The following is an 11,275-nucleotide window of genomic DNA, read 5'->3' on the forward strand; positions in this document are numbered from 1 at the left end:
CATCTTATACTTCCATCTTTGTAAATTTGTACTATTATTTCCTTGGATTAAATGTTTTAGAAATACACTTGTTAAGTAAAAGACCATGTACATATTTAAGAATATTAATACATGTTGATGAACTACCCTTGAGAAAGGTGATGCTGCATTGCCAATTCTGTTCTTTATTGTCTCCATTATGGATTTTAGTTCCACTATCTCAGACTTCATTCACCCACCTCCAGTTTTCTTTCATTCTATTGTATTTTCATCTCAATCCATCCTGTGCTTTTCTAAATCTGTTTTATTTTATTTTTTAAAATTAATTTATTTTATTTGTTTTATTTTTGGCTGTGTTGGGTCTTTGTTGCTGCACGCAGGCTTTCTCTAGTTGTGGCAAGCGGGGGCTACTCTTCTTGGGGTGTGCGGGCTTCTCATTGTGGTGGCTTCTCTTGTTGCAGAGCAAGGGCTCTAGGCATGCAGGCTTCAGTAGTTGTGGTACACGGGCTCAGTAGTTGTGGCTCGGGGGCTTAGCTGCTCTGCAGCATGTGGGATCTTCCCGGATCAGGGCTCAAACCCGTGTCCCCTGCATTGGCAGGCGGATTCTTAACCACTGCACCACCAGGGAAGCCCTGAATCTCTTTTAAAGAGGTCAGTTACTTTGCATTCTTCTGAGGAGATAAACTTCCCAAATTTTTTCCTGATTCCTGCAGGAAATCTTTTCAGGGGGCTGTGAGTTGTCTGAGTCTTAGGATGATGTCCCTTCTCTTGTTCTTGGTATCTTTCCATAGGCTGTGGTTTTATGATTTGTGGTTTATTCTACATATCCTCTGGAGAAGTGAGATCTATCAGAGATCACACTTGAGTGTGCTTTTTGCCCTCAGTGCTGCTGTCCCTCCACTTGAGTGCTGGTAAGATCCACAAGTCAAATCTACAGAGAATGGCTGGTGGATGCACACTGCTCCTGGCCCAATTCAACAGGCTTTCATCAAATGTCTCTGCCGAAATAGGACGGAATCTGCTGTATCTATTCATTGGTGCTCTCCCACTCTGAACAGAGGTAGTTCGTAAGATTACACTCTCCAGCATGCACATCTCAAGGGCCCTTGCTTTCTCTCTTCTCCCACCTCTAGGACTCCACCAGAGGGTCAGTCACATCACAACGTAGTTGAGTGCTTGGTTATCTAGTGGCTCTTTAGTTATTAATTTGATCAAAATGTAAAGACATTTGCATTAACAAATGACATAAAGCCTCTGTTGATGTAGGGAAGGACCTAGGGTTCAATGTGTCTACCGTGACTTGGCATTCCATTCGTCTGAATTCTAGTATCTTCCAGAGTTCTAAGCACTTGGCCAGCATTGCCTGCTGTCCTCAAAACAACCTCCCAAGGCAAGTAGGAGGCAGGTGCTGTTGTCTGTGAACTTCACAGGTTAACAAAGGCACAGAGGGACCCAGTGATTCATCTACCCAGTTGTGGGCATCTGTGGTTCCCTCGCTTCCCCTCCAGTGTGTTTCCCTGTGGCATTTTGCTGTCAGCCTGCCCATCCCCTGAGGATAGTTGGGCTGTGGTGGAAGGTTAATCGGATGAGTCATTCAAACATCTGAATTGCCTTTCTGCTGCTTAGAAAATGCCCTTAACGCAGGCTGCCCTGATGAGCACTTGAGGTGTGGTGCTGAATAAAACTGCACACCACCCAGCCTGCCAGCAGAGCCGTATGTCACGTGTTTACCACTCAGACTCCATAAATCTTAATCCACTTCATCCTCAACAACAGCTTAGTCAATATGAAGTACTTCTAATAATAGCAGTAGCAGACAAGCATACACAATACCTGTCATCCTGAAGGTGCTTTAGGAAACTATGCACAGGTGTTTCTATGTCTGGTCATAACTTTAACGGTGCATCTGGAACCAGCTGCTCATGGTGAGGTAGATGGAAACATTTGGTAACCGGGAAGTCTCGGGGCTATACCTTAGGAATTCAGCAGCGAATATAACTAGGTCCAGCTGACCCCATTAGGCACATCACCTGTCGTGAACTTGCATTCCTAGGAGACGGGAAACCAGCATTTACCAAGCATGTTTTAAGAATCTTTTGGTTTACATGGAATGTAGAACTATAATGGGTCCAGCAGGTGCAGAGGGGAGCCAGCTGTGAAAGGGTTAATAGGTCAGGTAGCCTAAGAGCTAAGTTTAGAAACTCAGGAAGTGGTCATTTGTTGGACCTATGGAAATGGAAACTGGTAGGGGAGAGAGGAGAAGAGAGCGGAGAGAGAGAGAGTGAGAGAGAGAGAGAGAACCTCCTTGTTCCTGTTTCAGAGAAGGGGGGATTTAAATTATTGGTTGGAGAGATCATGAGCCTGGTGGGTTCCCAGGGAGTAAGGAGAGGAAACAACACAATTCATTGGCAAATGAAAATGAGGCTGAACTCTTATGGGATCCAGGAGGATTGTGAGGTACATTAGCCCTCCGCCTCATTCTGCAGATGAGATATGGTCTTTTGCCCAGAGCCACATTTCAAGTATGAGAGTCTGAGATAGAAGTAATAGGGCTTGGAGAAGACAGATGGTGCCAGGGAGAGAGGAGAAGAGAATTTGAGATTAACTAGTTGCTTCAAGTTCCTGAAATGGAAACATACATAACATATAGAAACAAATATAAACATACACAACATAAAAACATCTATGACTCTTCTAGGAGAAAATCTTGATTCCATGATTTTACTCCATAAATAAATCCACCTTGTCATTTATTTTGATAAATGAACTTTTACTCATGGATCCGTCTATTTATAAACATTTCCTAGTTTAGAATCTAACTGGTTTGAAGACTTACGTAAAACCTGTTCTTTACAGAAACTAATTTTGATCTCCACATTATGACAACTCAGTTTTTAGTCAACCACAGAAAGAGAAATAATCTTATAAGCGTAGGCCTGAAGTAGAAAACCACTGTAACATTTACGACACAAGTCATATTCCGGAGGGGAATATACTCAGTATCAAAAGAATTACAGGGCTTCCCTGGTGGTGCAGTGGATGAGAGTCCGCCTGCCGATGCAGGGGACACGGGTTCGTGCCCCGGTCCGGGAGGAACCCATGTGCCGTGGAGCGGCTGGGCCCGTGAGCCATGGCCATTGAGCTTGCACGTCCGGAGCCTGTGCTCCGCAACGGGAGAGGCCACAGCAGTGAGAGGCCCACGTACCGCAAAAAAAAAAAAAAAAAGAATTACAGTGGGTAGGGCAGTTATCAAGTTTCACTTCCTTCTTCTTCAGTCATAATTTTACAGGAGTGCCATGCCAAGTCATAAAACCAGAATTACACACTGAATCGTACTCACAGGCTTGGGTATGATTTCAAGGGTTTCTGGAGTGACTATAAATATTTTCATTGACCTTAAGTGGCTACATTGTGCATTCCTTTTTTTTTTCCCTCCAAATTTGTACTCTGAGAAATTTCCCCCATTCAGAAAAGTTGTTGGAATAGTTTAGTGAACAACCATATACCACCCTCTTAGATTCAGCAATAGTTAATATTTTGCCATATTTTCTTTTTCTTTCTCTGGACATTAATTGAAAGTAAGTGTAGATATCATGGCATTTTACTCTTAAATACAAGCTTGACACTTGTCATGCCATGAGAAAGTGACAATTCTTGAACAAGTCAAGTCTTATTTAGAAAAGGGTGGGCAACATGAATCATCAACAGAACTTCTGGGAATGGAGGTTTCTAGCACTTAGGTAATTCTCATGCTAATTCTGTGATACCTGGTGCCATTTTACAAAGCATGCATAATAAATTTCATCTTGGTCGTTCTTGTTTCAACAATTTCAAAAGAGACAAAGCAAATCCATTTTAGTTCTGTACTTTCATGTCCATTTGCATCATTTCTTCAGAAACACCTCTTTATTACAGTGTCCTCTTGCACACACTAGAAGATAGAACTTGCTTTTTTCCTCTCAGCATACTAAGTACTAGAGTTATTTTACAATATTTATTTGGGGCTGTTAAGGAGAGAGTTAAGATCTTTCATTATTTTACCTGTGACTTGAATCATAATAAAATACTTTCCAAGGTAAAACATGTTAAACGTCACATTAACGCTTGAGGAAGATTACAAGGCATTACTGTATGGAACATTATAATAATGGCTGTGTACTCCAGAAAAATAATTATATTCCTTTAATGCATTCATAATAGCTCTGCAATTTTTAACTGCTGTTTTGTTCCCAACCCATCTTGTACACAAATACAGAACTTAGTGCCAGTTTATCAGTGGCTAGATTATAGAAGAGAGAAATGATTCATTAGGAAGCTACAGATGTCCTGTCTTTGCTTCACAACACACCAGAGAAATTTAATTCAAAGTTCTAAAAAAAATTTGATAGGCAGATGGGATATGAACTTAATGAACAAGCTACAGAACAACACTCTCTAATATGTCAACCCCCTCTCTGGCACTATCCTTTCTTTCTATCAACCCCCAATTCCTCATAACAGGTTAACAGGTGGCACCCATGACAAATCCTCAACAATAATGGTCTAAGACTGGACAAAAGCCATTGTAGTTGGACAATAATGATATAAAATAGAGTAAAAGCCAGCTGTTTAGGTAAAAAGTAGTTTGGCTGTATATCAAGTGCCTGGGAACCTGGCTCTACATTTGTATGCCTTGTTTAGCCAGACATCCTAGTCCAGTAGTTCCCAAAGTTCAAGGTGTATGAGGATCACTGAGTGTCAGAATGCTGATTCCTGATTCCTTAGTCCTTAAGTCCTAGAGGTTCTGATTTGGAAGATCTGGAGTGAGGTCGAGGAATCTTCTTTCTGTTCAGTCTTCTGGGTGATTCTGATGCAGGCCACGATGGAACATGTTTTGACCTATACTGTTTCTAGCACTTAAGATGCCAAGAGGGTGGGTCATTGGTAAGCCTGATCCATTTATGTGTGAACTGATTTAATGCTTGTCTTTGCTGGTGGCCAGTGATAATGGTCTCCATCCCATCCAAGGTTAGTCAGAGGGAACAAGGGATCCATATCCTGCAACTAAGAACCACTGTGTGGGCTGACTCTGAAATGGATACTTTATTCTCCTGTCAGCCCAGAAACAAACTTCATATGACAGGATACCTGCCTAGTAGAACAGTTGACCCTTGAACAACACAGATTTGAACTGCACGGGTCCACTTATACACAGATTTTTTTTCAGTAGTAAAGACTACAGTACTAATATTGATTGGTTGAATCCATGGATATGGAACAGTGGATATAGAGGAACTGCCAATAAGGAGAGCCAACTATAAATTATACCCAGGTTTTTTTTACTGGGCAGAAGGTCAGCGCCCCTAACCCTTACACTGTTCAAGGGTCAACTGTATTTAAACAAGGCTGTGTGTGTCTGTGTGTGTGTGTGTGTGTCTGTGTGTCTGTGTGTGTGTGTGTGTGCGTGCACCCACAGCTGTTAGACCCAAGATTAGTCTTTTAAGGGTTTAACCCACACTCTTAATACGGTTCTGCTATAATATGACACAAGACTTCATAAAAATCACCGTGCTATGCACAATAATAGTGCAATAAAACCCACAGGGCTTATGGGAAAAGATGCGCTCAGGGGGACAACACTCCAAAACCTCACCAGTGACACATTAAAAAAAAAAGATATAAGAACCTAATAAAAATGGTAGCACAGTTTTACACATGTTAAATGGTTAAGAAATTTATAAGTAACCTCTTTTCTGGCTGGAATCATGGAGGGTATAGAAGAGAAGGGAAAAAAGGTTTCTGCTATGCCAGATACCATCAAGAAAAAGCAAAGGAATTTTGCAGAGCTGAAGATCAGGCACCTGAGAAAGAAGTTTGTCCAAAAGATGCTTCAAAAGGCAAGGAGGAAGCTTATCTATGAAAAAGCTAAGCACCATAATAAGGAAAAGAGGCAGATGTACAGAAGTGAGATTTGACTGGCAAAGATGGCAAGAAAAGTGGGTAACTTCTGTGTAACTCTAGAACCCAAATGAGCATTTGTCTTCAGGATCAGGGTATCAACGGTGTGAGCCCAAAGAACTGAAAGGTGTTCCATCTTCTTTACCTTTTTCAGCTCCTCAATGGCACCTTTATTAAGCTCAGTAAGGCTCAGTTAACATGCTGAGGACTGTGGAGCCATATACTGTATGGGATACCTGAAACAAATCAGTAAAAGAATTGATCTACAAGCGCAGTTATAGCAAGATCAACAAGAAGGTGATTGTCCCAAGAGATAACACTTCGACTGCTCATCTCTTGGTAAATAGGAAATCATCTGCATGGAAGATCTGATTCATGAGACCCATACTGTTGGAAAATGCAAACATCTTCTGTGGTCTTTCAAATTATCTTCTTCATAAGGTGGAATGGAGAGAAAGGCATTGCATTGTGTAGAAGGCAGAGCTGCTGGCAACAGGGGAGACCGGATCAACAGGCTTCTTAGAAGGATGAACTATGGTGCCTCCCATGATTATTTTTATAATCTGGTCAGTTAATAAACAATGACTGCTTTCAAGTTGAAAAAGAAAAGGAAATTCATAAATAATACAATAAATACGTCACTTTACCTTAAAAAAAAGATTTGAAATTTGTTTGAGGGAGTAGGCATTGGAAGGGTTGCAGCTTGTAATTCATTGTACAGCGGTAGGAAGGTAAGTTATCTAAAATCAGAGGAAAAATTTTAACACCAGATGTGGATGGGCACAACTCAACATACACAGTAAACTGAGGTAGCTGGTAGATATCTGAGGAGAGTGTGTGTGTGCATTTTGTGTATTCCCAGGTGCCTCAGTTCAGCTGGCTGGCTGATTTTCTGCTTTCACCTCGTGTTTCTTGCTCATAAGATCTCACATAGGCCAAGGCAAATTTCCATTATACTCATATGTTGTTTCCTAATATATCAATCACATTGGAACAGATTTGTGTTTTCAAGACAAGCATTATAGCAGACCTGACTGTACCTGTGAGGAGTTCACATCAGAAGTAATGGTTTTAAGTTGCCTAGATTCTGAGGGTAGCCAGGAGAGCATTACTGCCCTACAAGGAGTATTGTTTAAGAGGGTTTGGGGACTGGAAAATATGAAGGTAAAGGTAGTGGTGTTCCCTTCTATCTTCATGGCCATCCACATGGCCACGAAGGAACCCAGCATCTCATAGGTATTGTGTTATTCCATATTTTCATAGACTAGCCTAGATTAACAATTACCCAAGGGTTTAGGTTAGCTAGATGAAGAAAAATAAATAGCATTAGAGTAAGCTTCAGAGGACACACATTTTATTCTTAGCTCTGCAAGCTGTGTAACCTAAGGCAAGTCCCTTTATTTCGCTTGGATTCATTTCCTCATCTGTAAAATAAAGAAGTTGGACTATTTCATCTCTCGAAGATTCCTCCTGGCTCCAATATCATGTGACTTTGAGGCTTTCTGTGTTGATTAAATGCAGAGAAAATGAACAGTTTTCGACCTCTTTAAAACTCTCCATGTGGCTCAGCAGTTTTTTTTTCTCATCCCAGGTTGTCTTCCTTGGTTATTTCCCAAAGTGAAAATTCCAAATTGTTATTATTCTCAATCTCTGTTTCCACCAACAGATGGAATTTACTGAGGCAGATCAAGTTTGAGCTTGCAAAGCTCCTTTGTTTATTTTGTTAACAGCTTTATTGAAGTAAAATTGCCGTACAATAAGCTGTACATATTTAAAGAATACAATTTGATAAGTTGTGACATGCGCATACAGCCATGAAACCATCACCACCATCAAGGTAATGAACATATCCAACACCCACAAAGGTTTTGCTCCTGCCCCTTGTAATCTCATCCTCCTGCTTCCTCCCCATATACCCAGGCAACCGATCTGCCGTCCTTCATTAGAGACTAGTGCATATTTTCTAGAATGTTATGTAAATGGAATCATCAGTCTGTAGTGTTGTTTTGTCTGACTCCTTTCACTCAACATAATTATTTTGAGATTCATCCATATTCCTTTTGTTAATAAACAGGAGAAAAAAAAAAGGAGCCAGGTAGTACTCTATCATATGGCTATACCACAATTTGTTTATCCATTCACCTGTTGATGGACATTTGGGCTGTTTCCAGGTTTTCAGCCATTATATATGACTGCTATAAATATTTTTTTAAAAAGTCTTTCTATGGACATATGTTTTGATTTCTCTTGGGTAAACACTTAGGAGTCGAAAGGTTGGATCACATATGGAAAGTGTATGTTTCACTTTTTAGAAACCACCCAACTATTTTCCAAAGTGGCTATACCATTTTACATTTCTATCCATGCTACATGAAAATTCCAGTTCTTCCATATCCTTGCGAAAACTTAGTATGGTCAGTAGTTTTAATTTTTGCCATTCTAATAGGTATGTAATGATCCTTTAATTTGTATTTTCCCAATGACTGACAATGTTGAGCATCTTTTCATGTGCTTATTTTCCATCTGTTTATCTTCTTTGGGGAATGTCTGTTCAAATACTTTGCCCAATTTAAAATATTGAGTTGTTTTCTATTTACTGAGTTTTCTGTAAATTGCAGTAAAATACACGCAACATAAAATTTACCATCGTAACCATTTTTACGTGTACAGATCAATGGCATTAAGTACTTTCACATCGTTGTGCTACTATCACCATCATCCATCTCCAGAACTCTTTCATCTTGAAAAACTGTAACTCTACCTATTAAATAATAACTGCCCAGTTCTCCCCAACCCCAGCTCTGGAAACCACCATTTTTCTTCCTATCTCTACGAGTCTGACTACTCTTCAGTATCTCGTATGAGTGGAATCATATGGTGTTTGTCTTTTTGTGACTGGCTTCTTTCACTTAGCATAATTCCTTCAAGATTCATCTACATTGTAGCATGTGTCAGGATTTCCTTTCTTTTTAAGGCTGAGTAATATTTCATTGTATGTATATACCACATTTTTCCATTCCTTTGTTGATGGACACTTGAGTTGCTTTCACTTCTTAAAAAATAATTAATTTTTGGCTGTGTTGGGTCTTTGTTGCAGCGCCCAGGCTTTCTCTAGTTGCTGCGAGCGGGGACTATTCTGTTGCGGTGCGTGGGCTTCTCATCGTGGTGGCTTCTCTGTTTCGGAGCACAGGCTCTAGGCGTGCGGGGTTCAGTAGTTGTGGCACGTATGGGCTTAGTTGCTCCACGGCATGTGCGATCTTCCCCAACCAGGGCTCGAACCCGTGTGCCCTGCACTGGCAGGCAGATTCTTAACCACTGCGCCACCAGGGAAGTCCTTGCTTTCACTTTTTGGCTTACTGTGAATAACGGGCTATATATGAACACAAATGTAGAAATATCTTTTTCAGTCCCTGCTTTTAATTACTGAGTTCTGAGAATTCTTTATATATTATGAATACAAGACCTTTATCAGAAATACGATTCACAAACATTTTTTCCTAGTCTGTGCCTTTTAATTTTCTTAATGTATTTCAAAGAGAAGTTTTAAGTTTTGATTTAATCCAGTTTATAACTGTTGTCTTTAGATCTAAGAAATTTTTGCCTAACGAGATCACAACGACTTGGGAACTTCTGGTTTTGTTTTTTATTTTTTCCCTGCAGAAAGCTTTATTGTTCCCACTTGGTTCAAAGCTCGGGAAAAGGCTCCAGGGTGGTTAAAATGATGCCTAGTGGCTGCAGAGAAAGGCTTCAGGCAGAAGCCCTGACAACAGAGGAGCTCCTCAAAGGCCGCTGGGCTCCAGAGGCTCTGAGTCGCGCTTGAGGGTGAGCCTTGAAAAGAAACTCGCCCAGCCCAACCTGGGGGCGAGGCCAGCCCGTGAGGTTAGAAAGGTGGTCGCCCATCTTCTTGATGAGTTTCACCTGCTCTTCCAGGACGTGGCTCTCCAGGAAGTCACAGAGGTGGGGTCTGCCGGGGCCGGGGCACGCAGATCCAAAAGGGCCTGGTTCAAGTTCATCTACCTGAGAACGGCGGCTTCCATCACGTCCTGGGGTTTACGCCGCTTATCTTGAGATGGCGTCTGCAGTTCCCGGAAGAGGGCGTGGCTGCTCTGCTCGTTTTGCATTTTCAAGGGACGCTAGGCGCCCTCGCGCTTCTGCTCCGCCAATTCGCGGAGGAAGGGGTCCGTGTCCTCCAGAGCCACATCCTCCTGGTGGAAATAGAAGCCCAAAGAGAGCTAAGTGCCCGCAGATGCATGTTGACCAGGGGGTAGACGGTGGTCTCCACCTGGGTAGAATAATTCTGACGAATCTGGGAGCTCGTGGTGTTGGCTGGTCCTAGAGGCGGAGGGTAGCTAAGGGGTTGATTCTGACGGTTGCGACTGGAGAAAAGGTCGGAGGGTGCTACGAGGCTGGAGGAAAGGGCGTCCCTGGGCCTGTTCTGTCCAAACGCAACTGAAGCAAGAGACGGATCCACAGGACCCTCTGGCCTTGTGAACTGCGGAACTTCTGATAGACGTGTTTTAAGACACATTTTATAGTTTTAGGTTACAATTGGTACTATGATCCATTTTGAGTTAATCTTTTAAATGATACAAGGTGTGGATCAGAATTCATTTTTGCGTATAGGAATATCCAGTAGCTCCAGCATCATTTGTTGAAAAGGCTATCTTTTCTTCACTGCATTGCTTTTGTATCTTTGTAAAAAGCAGTTATTCATATATGTGTAGGTCTCTTTGTGGACTCAGTCTATTTTACTGATCTGTTTGTCTTTCTTGATGCCACACTATCTCGATTACTGTAGCTTTATGATGTCTTGAAATGAGGTAGCATTAGTCCTCCAATTTTGTTTTCCTTTTTCAAAGACACTTTGGCTATTTGAGATTCTTTGCATTACCATATGAATTTTAGAATCAGCTTGTCTGTTTCTACAAAAAAGCTTGCTGGGTTTTGATTGGGATGGTGTTGAAACTATAGATCAATTTGAGGAGAATTGACATCTTAACAATACTGAGTTTTCCATGAACACCGTACCTCTTCCATTTATTAAAGTCTTCCTTAATTTTTCTCAGCAATGTTTTATAGTTTTCATTGTACATAGCTTGCATATTTTTGGTCAGATTTATCCCTAAGTATTTCATATTTTTATGCTATTTTAAATGTAAATTTTAATTCATTTCTAATTGTTAATTGCTAGTGTATAGAAATACAATTGTTTTTTCTATATTGATCTTGAGTCCTGCAACTTGTTAAAACTCATTTAATTAATTAATACAATTTTTAAAGTTTACTTTCCATTTATAGTTATTACAAAATATTGGCTATATTCCCTGTGTTGTGCAATACATCCTTGAGCGTATCTTAC

At 40.9% G+C, this 11,275-nt stretch overlaps 2 pseudogenes; one reads left to right on the top strand and one right to left on the bottom strand.

Annotated features, from left to right (window-relative positions):
• Positions 1-5,723: 5,723 nt before the first annotated feature.
• LOC112413421 (60S ribosomal protein L7 pseudogene) lies at positions 5,724-6,491 on the top strand (annotated as a pseudogene).
• Positions 6,492-9,559: 3,068 nt separating this feature from the next.
• On the bottom strand, positions 9,560-10,444 carry LOC112413423 (ferritin light chain pseudogene; annotated as a pseudogene).
• Positions 10,445-11,275: the final 831 nt, after the last annotated feature.

Source organism: Neophocaena asiaeorientalis, unplaced genomic scaffold, assembly GCF_003031525.2.
Source record: "Neophocaena asiaeorientalis asiaeorientalis breed wild unplaced genomic scaffold, Neophocaena_asiaeorientalis_V1.1 scaffold198, whole genome shotgun sequence".
Taxonomy (NCBI): domain Eukaryota; kingdom Metazoa; phylum Chordata; class Mammalia; order Artiodactyla; family Phocoenidae; genus Neophocaena; species Neophocaena asiaeorientalis.